The sequence below is a fragment of the Phyllopteryx taeniolatus genome, unplaced genomic scaffold, assembly GCF_024500385.1.
Source record: "Phyllopteryx taeniolatus isolate TA_2022b unplaced genomic scaffold, UOR_Ptae_1.2 contig_26, whole genome shotgun sequence".
In the NCBI taxonomy this organism is placed as follows: domain Eukaryota; kingdom Metazoa; phylum Chordata; class Actinopteri; order Syngnathiformes; family Syngnathidae; genus Phyllopteryx; species Phyllopteryx taeniolatus.
Window position 1 is genome coordinate 207,501 of NW_026903184.1, and position 10,441 is coordinate 217,941.

A 10,441-nucleotide genomic window follows, 5' to 3' on the forward strand; every position below is an offset into this window, starting at 1 on the left:
TGTTGCATCACCAAATCATCTGTTGAGCTTCAGTTGACAGACTGACAGCAGTGGCTTTCTCTAGACAGGGTTCCCTATCCTCTGGAGAGTAGAAACAGTGCTAAACTTTCTCCATTTAGAGACCTGTCTTATTGTGGTCTGGGGTACATCAAGGCTTTTGGACATACAATTGTCACTCTTTCCAACTTCATGCTCGTTAACAATCCTGCATTGTAAGTATTCTGAAAGCTCTTTTGTGCATGGTATAATTCACATCGAGCAATGTTTGCTGAGATTAGCAAACTCAAAACCTGCGTGTGTTTTTAATAGGGCAGGGGAGCTTGCACCAACACTTCCAATTGTCACATTGAGTGGACTTAAAACTGGTTGACTCCTGACTCTGATTAGCTATTACAGAAGTCATTAGCCTTGGGGTTCACATACTTTTGATGATATCAATAATTTCTGTAGAAAGTAGAAATGTTTGTGCAAAGAACCAACTACTTTCGTTGCACATACACGTAGTACAAACATACAGAGTAAAAGGTTGTAGCTGTAATAACGTGATTTTCAGTAAAAAAAAATAAAAATGAAAAATAACTAACTAACGCACAGTGTTGTACTTTGTATTGTCAGTATTTTAATCAATTTTGAGACTTCATCGATCCATCCGTTTTCTGTACCGCTTATCCTCACTAGGGTCGCGGGCGTGCCGCAGCCTCTCCCAGCTGACTCTGGGCGAGAGGCAGGTTACACCCTGAACTGGTTGCCAGCCAATCACAGTTTTCAGTTATTCATCATGTTATTTTTTATGATTATTTATTACACACACAGTTTCTTCCCACATCCCAAAAGCATGGTGTGAATGTGAGTGCAAATGGTTGTTTGTTTGTATGTGCCCTGCGATTGGCTGGGAACCAGTTCAGGGTGTACCCCGCCTCCTGCCTGATGATAGCTGGGGTAGGTTACAGCACGCCCGCGACCCTAGTGAGGAGAAGCGGCTCAGAAAATGGATGGATGGATAGATATTACACACACAAACACATTACAACATAAGACAAAGATAATGACATTCAAACAAACAACTAATGAAAGAGGATAAAACAAAAACAACCACAATGCACAAAACAACAGACAGCATCATTATTAACATCATTAAACACTGTCTCAAGAGCCCCCCAAATGGAGGAAACAAAATAACAATATCAAAACTGTTAGAACATCTTTGTAGCAGTGAGGATAATGCCATGCATCCTTACAAGCAAAATAATGTGACGACTCCTTTGTTAACCTCACTCTCCAATGCATTTATCAATCCAGTTATTTGTGAACATGCATCCTCATAAAATTCACAGGTGTGCTGGTGCCAACACTATAACGAATTCCTGTTCATCCATCCATCCATCCATTTTCTGAGCCGCTTCTCCTCACGTGCTGGAGCCTATCCCAGCTATCATCGGGCAGGAGGCGGGGTACACCCTGAACTGGTTGCCAGCCAATCATAGGGCACATACAAACAAACAACCATTCGCACTCACATTCACACCTACGGGCAATTTAGAGTTGTCAATTAACCTACCATGCATGTTTTTGGGATGTGGGAGGAAACCGGAGTGCCCGGAGAACACCCACGCAGGCACGGTGAAAACATGCAAACTCCACACAGGCGAGGCCGGGGATTGAACCCCGGTCCTCAGAACTGTGAGGCAGACGCTCTAACCAGTTGTCCACCGTGCCGCCTTCCTGCTCATTTAAAATGAAATTACAACAGTATGTTACTGCATTTCATAATAATTGTAAAACACTGTTAAATAACCATCCCTTGCATGTAAATTAACATTTAAATTGGTCATTTAACAGTAACAGGAAACAAATCAAATATTAACATTCATTTTCTGTACCGCTTATCCTCACTAGTGTCGCGGGCGTGCTGGAGCCTATCCCAGCTATCTTTGGGCGAGAGGCAGGGTACACCCTGAACTGGTCGCCAACCAATTGCAGACGGCATAAAACAGCATTATTAATATCATTATTACTATTATCATTCATTCATTCATTCATTTTCTGTACCACTTATCCTCACTAGGGTCGCGGGCGTGCTGGAGCCTGTCCCAGTTGACTCTGGGCGAGAGGCAGGTTACACCCTGAACTGGTCGCCAGCCAATCACAGGGCACATATAAACAAACAACCACTTCCACTCACATTCACACCTATGGACAATTTAGAGTCTTCAATTAACCTACGATGTATGTTTTTGGGATGTGGGAGAAAACCGCACTACCCAAAGAAAACCCACGCAGGCACGGAGAGAACGTGCAAACTCCACACAGGCGAGGCCAGATTTGAACCCGGGTCCTCAGAACTGTGAGGCGGATGTGCTAACCAGTCGGGCACAGTGCCGACACCACTATTATTATTATTATTATTATTATTATTATTATTATTATTATTATTATGTACATGGCTGGGTCCAGATTGATATGCCATTCAGTCTCGAATAAGAAGTACCGTCATTTTAATTTGTGGTTTTTATAGGAATTATATGCAAAAACAGCAGCAGGGAAGACGTTGCCGTGGTTAAGCATGAGCTTGCCCCAGAGGGGACTCTGGTTCAAGTCGCTGGCAAAAGAATGTTGGCAAAAACAAACACACACACACACAAAAAAGACCCACAGCTGTGGTGTCCTCCAAGACCAATACCCTGGATGTTTAAGCAGCCCCCTGCTCCAGTGTGTGCCACCACTAACAGTGTGTTTGCTGTGTCCACAGCTGTGATGGATTAAATGCAGAGGAATAATTCTGTGTGCATGTGTTCATGACAATAAAAGATGATTCTTCTTTTATTACTCTGTGAAGAAACAGTACATACCTGTACACATAAGGACAATCGGCCTTTTTTTGTACGGATTTTGCCCCTTTCCGACCAAGCACGTCAAATGCCAAACAATTTTAAAATCTTATAAGATTATCTGAAATGATTTTCCTTAGGTCTGATGTGTGTTAAGAGTCGATTTGTCCCGATTTTAGGGTCTGAAACAGGTCGGGGCTGACAATCTTAAATAATGAACATTCAATATGTACAACGAAAGGTCTTCAGTTATTGATGTGTCAGTCCCGAACGAAATGGCTTGAAAATCAGAATCTTTGAAGCGAACTATGAGAGCCAGCTCATGATTAGGAGCCGCTTTCGTCATTCACTTAATGCCTACATCAGACTGCAGGATTTAACCCCGATATTGGCCTGATTAGCTATTGCGGCCGATTTCTTGGATCGTACCCGACATATTTTGTCAGGAACGACAAAACCCCTTGTAGTGGGACATAATCCACACCCAACAATTTGGCCCTACGACGCCAAAATGAAAGGTCTGGCATGTTTGGTTTTTGTATATCTTCCGTGTAGGGTGACATCAACGAGAACTCTCCGACAGCGCACCTTGACGTCGACCAGTAAGTTTGCGATTGCGACCAGTGCTTCGCTTCCCTTGCTCTCCGTTGTCAACATATTTACGTGCCGTTGTCAACATTTATTCAGGTGCACGAACCAATGTTTACCAAAGCTTTAGAGAGTTTTCCTCTTTGTGTTCTTTTCCCCCCAACACAATACAATACATTGGAGCGATCCATTGTTGTCATCGTCGCCATAACGGGTGTATCCGGTCACATTGACATGTGAAATGTTTTCTGGTCCCGCCTCCCCGACAGTGTTTGATTTGACAAGATAAAGCCAAGTAATCGTAAAAGACTGAATACAGTGGTATTGTAATAAATGTCGTGTAGTGGGTGCCAGTGGCTTCCCAAGATATGGCAAGATATGTCTGAAATTGTGCCATCGTGAAAGACCACATTTGTCCTGTACTCTGACTCTGATTCAGCCATGAGCGAGAGCCCACACGTGATTGGTCAATGTGTGGCATCATCTCTCTCTCTCTCTGTCTCTCTCTCTCTCTCTGTCTCTCTGTCTCTCTCTCTCTCTTGCTCTCTCTCTCTCTCTCTCTCTCTCTCTCTGACTGTGCGGAGCAGAAGGAGTTGCGGGAGCACACACAGCAGTTAGTGATGGGCATGGCAGTTCTTTCAAGTGTACTGAATCACTAGAATCAGTTCATTAAAAATATTTATTTAAAAGATTTGTTCTCAGATTCAGGAGGAGCTGTGTGGTTTTCATCCTGGCTGTGGAACAGTGGACCAGCTCTACACTCTTGGCAGGGTCCTCGAGGGTGCATGGGAGCTCGCCCAACCATTCTACATGTGTTTTGTGGACTTGGAGAAGGCGTTAGACCGTGTCCCTCGGGGGTTCCTGTGGGGGTGCTTCGGGAGTATGGGGTACCGAACCCCCTGATACGGGCTGTTTGGTCCCTGTACGACCGGAGTCAGAATTTGGTCCGCATATCCGGCAGTAAGTCGGACTCGTTTCCGGTGAGGGTTGGACTCCGCCAAGGCTGCCCTTTGTCACCGATTCTGTTCATAACTTTTATGGACAGAATTTCTAGGCGCAGCGGAGGCGTACAGGCGATCCGGTTTGGTGGCCTCAGTATTGCATCTCTGCTTTTTGCAGATGATGTGGTTCTGTTGGCTTCATCAAGCCGTGACCTCCAAGTCTCAGTGGAGCAGTTCACAGCTGAGTGTGAAGCGACTGGGATGAGAATCAGCACCTCCAAATCTGAGAAAGTTCACCTCGTACGTACTGGTACGTCTCTCCTTGGTGGATTACGAACGAAGTTCAACGAACGAATCACTCTTGGCTGACAGCATATTCAGTTTACTTTCAATTCATCAGTACATTCAGTTCACTTCAGTCCCTCCCCCGCCTGCGCGGCACTGCCTGACACTGGCTGCTCGTTGGTCATTCGCCGGAAATACAGATTGAATGACAGTATGCTGCAGTTCTCCTTTGGTGCAGCTGAGGTCTAATGAAAAAAAAATCCAGTGTTGTGAATCACTTCCCTGTTTATATTGAAGGGAATATAGAATACTTTATATTCTAATATGTAATTCTAACTAGTTTGGAAGAGGATGTGTATTCCAGTATAATCAGAAAAGGGGGTAAGGAAAACCCTCCCATCAGGGGGTATTTGAAACAGATGGCAAAGAAGAAAGAACTGCGGGGAGCCACTATAAACATTGAATGCAGGCGACACCTGGAGGCGGCGTCTGGAGCCAGATCAGATAGTCATCATTCTGCTGAACAACGATGACGTCAGATTACGGACCAATCAGACGACAGCGATTCCATACTGGCCTGTTTGAAACATTGTATAAGTCTGGGGTAGAGTCAGATAGTTTTAGTTCGACTACTTTATCTGCTAAGGATAAGATAGGGTAGTTATGAACCCAGAGCTCTGCAAAATGTATAGACTCCTCTGTCAGGAATAAATTGGTTGGTTTTTATACATTGTTGTGAATGAAGTTCTTTCACGAAAACGAGCACGCATGGAACCACGAGAGTAATAGGAGATTTTAAAACATAGGTTCCTTCAAATGGTGAGCCCGACGTGATCCTGAAAGAACATTAGATAAAAAGACAGGAGCGGACAGGAATTCAGTTGGACTGCAAATCTCCCCGGTGCACCGAAATAAAAAAGGTGAGCAGAAGCCTGTTTGATTATATCACGAATTCTGCACATTGGAAATGGCGAAATTTGGGAGACTTGTGGTACAGTTGTTTTGTTGTCAATAGTTAATAAAACGTTGTCTTGTTAAAATTGCATAATTAGAAGTCAGGGTAACGGAGGACCTGAAGTCAGGGTAACAAGGTACCTGACAAAGCAGGATAATAGAAAATCCTGGGAGAAAGTAGGGTAACAAGGGACCTACTTGTCCCGTTGTAGACTGACTTGAAATCGGACGCTGTTTCAAATTGTAACGTTTCGGTAGACGTTGGGGATTTTGGGACCCCCAAAAAACGATTTAGAATAAGATGAGTGTGCCACCAAAACTCGGGGTTGTGAATTGGACAGTCGAGTGTCGAGGTAATGAATGTGATATGTGTCGGATTTGTGGATTGAAATAGAAAGGCAGAAAAAGAAACAAACAGGATTAAGAAGTGTGTGGGCAAAGTGGAAAAGAAAAAGGAATGTAAGTTGTTTCACGTAACAGAGAGGTTATTCTGAAAGGGAAAAAAAGAGGAAGGAAAAGTTGGATGCTGCAGGGTGGAGAGAGAAAAGAGATTTGAATAAGAAAATAGAAGAGAATCAAAAATTGAGTAGAAAAATTTATGAGATTTGTCCGGTGTGCCCTGCCATGGCAGCTGTTCAGCGAAGAAAAAAAAGAGCGACAAATTCCCCCGCTAAATACAATTTACGGACCTTCCCGAAAACGGCCCCAGTGACGTCACTATAACCGGCTTTGCCGGTCAAGGGAGCGGCTCAAATGGCAGATCAATTGTAGAGGGGAAATAAAACTCCTATAAATTCCGCACGAGCCTGCATTCAAAAAGGTGGGTAAATATACAAAAATTGTCTTTAAAAAATGTTGAGTTTTTACAGAAACGGCTGCCCGGACTGGCTGCTGTTGGTGTAGTTTGGATCCAGGGGCTGAAAAAGTTGACAGACAACATGAGCCTGGCGTGTGGTGACATAGTGAGATTGATACGCGCCTGTTGCATTTCGGTTCACCAATCGGATGATATTTTGACACGGTCGGGTCTAAATAATGTCGAACCTTAAATTTTATTTGCCCCTTTTGCTCCTATAGTGTTTGCTGTGTGACATGTTCCCGTCCTCTTCCCCAACGGTGCCGAAGCTTCCGGACTTCAAACCTCTCATGGATCCCAGTTCTCACTTCAAAAATTGCATAAGTATTTGGACAGATACGACTGGGTCACATCCCTCCCATTTAAGGGAGGCAAATGTTATTTATAGAGTAGCTTTACTTGACACCTTGCCGGTTGAAGTTAGGACTGAACTTTTAAAGACCCTGACCTCATGAAAGGGGGAGATAGCTTCTTTAATTGTCATGTGTCACACCATTTGAAACTTTTTGTCGACAGAAAACACAAATCATCAGATGAGGTAAAGGACATGCAGGAACAACTTTTGAAGCTACAATTGGCCCAGGCCCGTGAAGTGGCCATTGAAAATTAAATAAATAAATAAAAAATAAAAATGGAAGCAGAAAAACAGATGTGGATTGTGCAGGGGACAACGAGGAGACGAGGCGGGAGTCGTGACAGAGTACACCAACGGAGGCAGGGGAAGCCCTTGCCGACCTCCAATGGACCAAGCGTGCTTCAATGGTGGTCACTATGGACACTGACGATCGCCAATGTACTGTTTACCCACTGATTCAACAGCGACCTCCAGTGGAACCCGGAGAGGCCACACCTCAAAGAGGAGGCTACAAAGCTTCACGAGGGAGAGGTAGGCGCGGCCCGGCAACAGCATCCACAGCAGGCTCCACAGCAATAAGAGCCATCTCGCCAGTACTACTGCGATGAGGACTGGTCCGAATGCCCAATGAGCCTGGAGCCAGGGGACGGAGGAAAGACAGAGCCTCTGAACCCCGCTAAGGGAAGACAACCACCTGAATGAGCTGTGCAGGGGTGCCCAAGAGTCTGCCGATTACGACACCATTAAAGACTGAAATTGCTGGACAGACACATGAACATCAGTTTGTCCTCATGAAAAGAGGAGCTCCAGTGAACCTAATGGGCAGAGATCTGCTTATCAAGACCAGGGCTACCATCCTTGGTTTACTCGGCCTTCCGGCGGTGGAAGCCCTGAATCGACTCTCTTGCATCCTAAAAGCCCTCCGATCGATCCCCTCCATCTCACACTGTACTATGATCAAAATGACGATTTGGTTTACAGAGAAGCTTTTGAGCCAATACAGGAGGAAAACTGGATGCTCAATAGTAAAAGTATTTACATAGGGAAGCAAGGTGTGGCAGCTGCCTCCACCTTGACGCCAGAGCAGAGTGAGTGGTTTATGATGAGTTTGACATCTTTTCCACACTTTTTCACTTGCACTTGCACTAGGTCATGAAGCCTGAGAACTGGGACCCATGGTGAGAAAATGTCATTTGGCAAACGATTGGCAACAAGATCAAATACCCAATGTGTTGTACTCTCCTAGTACTGAATGTTTTTGTATTCAAGGTACCATGCTGGACGGAGGGGTGTTGGAGCATGTGACTTTAGCGCGATTCCATGGCAGAGAACTCTCGGACCATGAGGACGCCGCACAGCTGTTGAGCTCTCTGCCGGACTCATTGTGGTCCGAGGGTCCTGCAGACGGGGGTCTGTGTACATCCATGTTACTCCGGTAACATTCGAGGTAAACCCGACTGCTTTTGTTAACGTGCCGCAATATCCATATAAAGAAGAGGCCGCATGCTGGCAGGAGAAATTCATCAAGCTACTTGGATAGCGATTCATTTTTGAATATTCCTCCTTAATTGGGTAAGACTAAAATGATATTATAATAAGGTAACTAATAGAACCGCCATTGACATTGCGTGGAAACCTTGCTTTAATTCTTTTCTATTTTTGTCATTCTTATAATATGAGTTGTCTCATACTTATCACTCAACCTCTTATAAGTGATTGAACGTCAATGATACCAACAACACCGGGTCGTAATACTATCCCAAAAAAGTGACTCATCTGAATCACTTCGGCTTAATATAAAAACAAATCCGTACGGTCCTAACAAGGATTGTTAAATTTACTAGGTCTATAACAAGTGGAAACGATTTATAAGAGATATAGCTGCTGTAAAAACGGAGCGCTCACATGATTATCCTTGTACTCGGTATGGTTACTCATCAAGGCGTGATATGTGAGAGCAGATCGGATTGGCTCCGTAAAACCAAAGGCAGTCAGCACACCTAGGCGAATACATCTCGACACCGGCTTAAACAGCTCCCATCTCCTTGTGCGTACGTCGTTGGAGGCGGCGGGGAAACAGTAGGGCAGGATTGACCCTTTAAACGGAGAGCCGGTCAGGACATTTCTCCCGATTAGTCCTGCGGATAAGCGAAATCTGACAATACGTACTAGTACGTCACTCCTTAGCCACGCAGTGGTGAGAAAACTACGGCCCGCGGGCCACATCCGGCCCGTTGATCAGTTCAATCCGGCCCCCCAAAGATTGGTACAGAATCGTCCAAATCATTTCAAAATCATGACTGCATTCATTCGACCTTGTCCTGTAATGCTGAGTGGTTCCGCCAGGTCCACCACAGTGAGTGCCGAGTGTTTAATATAGAATGGACTACTAAATACTTTTTCACTGAAGTCCGGTCAAAGGCTGTATGTCTAATTTGTTAAGAAACCATTGCGGTTTTAGAGGAATATAATATCAGCCGTCACTTTTCTACCAAGCATGCTGATTATGCTAATAGCCAATCAACGCAGAAACTGATGGGTATGGCTCGGCGGTTAAAATCAAGCTTGCACGCTCGGCAAAACACCTTTATCTGGCAAACTGCCATCCAAGATTCAGCCACACAAGACCCTGAAACAGCGCCACAGAACCTGCAGATGGAACTGATTGATCTCTAAAGTGATACTGTCTTAAAAAAGAAGTTAAACTCTCAAACTGGATGAATTTTAAGCTTTATTAAGCGCAGACAAATTTCAAAAAATCCAGAAGATGTCACAGAGGATGCTGGTGGTGTTGGGCTCTACAATATGTGTGAGAACAGACTTTTAGTGTGATGAACACCACCAAAACATCCTACAGATCCCAGCTGAGTGATGTGTTCTGAGAATTGCCACAACAAAACTAACAGCAGACTTTGATGCACTGGCAAAAAAAAGGTGATCAACAAAAGAACACTGTTCCCATTAAAAGTAAATCTACTGTAAGTATTAACACTACAAGGCCTTTTTTTCATTTATTTTTTATATGTAAGCTCAAAGAACGAATCATTTCATAAACTGATTTAGTTCAGTACATTCACTAAAACAAATTGTTCTTTTGAACGAATCATCCAGAAATGAAACAACACTAATACCAGCACACAGATGAGGAAGGAAGACGAGTGAAAAAGAGAGCAACCCACGCAGCTACGGGGAGAGCATGCAAACTCCACACAGGCGAGGCTGGATTTGAACTATGGTCCTCAGAACTGTGAGGCAGATGTGCGAACCAGTCGGTCACCGTGCCGCCGCTTTGAACCAGATATTAATAATACAACTGTTACACATTGTTGTAATGTCCTGAAGATGGTCCAAAACAGGAGACAGCAAATATTTTCCAACAGAAGACAAAAAAAGCTCCTCAAAGCTGAGAGACTTGCTTTCTCAATGCCAATCTCAAAGTGCAACCAAACCAAAAAAATTTCTTGTCAATTTCACACAAGACAGAAAAGAGTCTTGTTAACAAGCTGGACAATGAATGAATGGGTTAAAAAAAATCGCAAAGTATGTGAAATCAGGGTTCAAAACAGTGTTGGCGCCAGAGCGCGTCCAATGGCTGGGCATTTGGTCGGTGTGGGGAGCACATTTTTAACGCTAA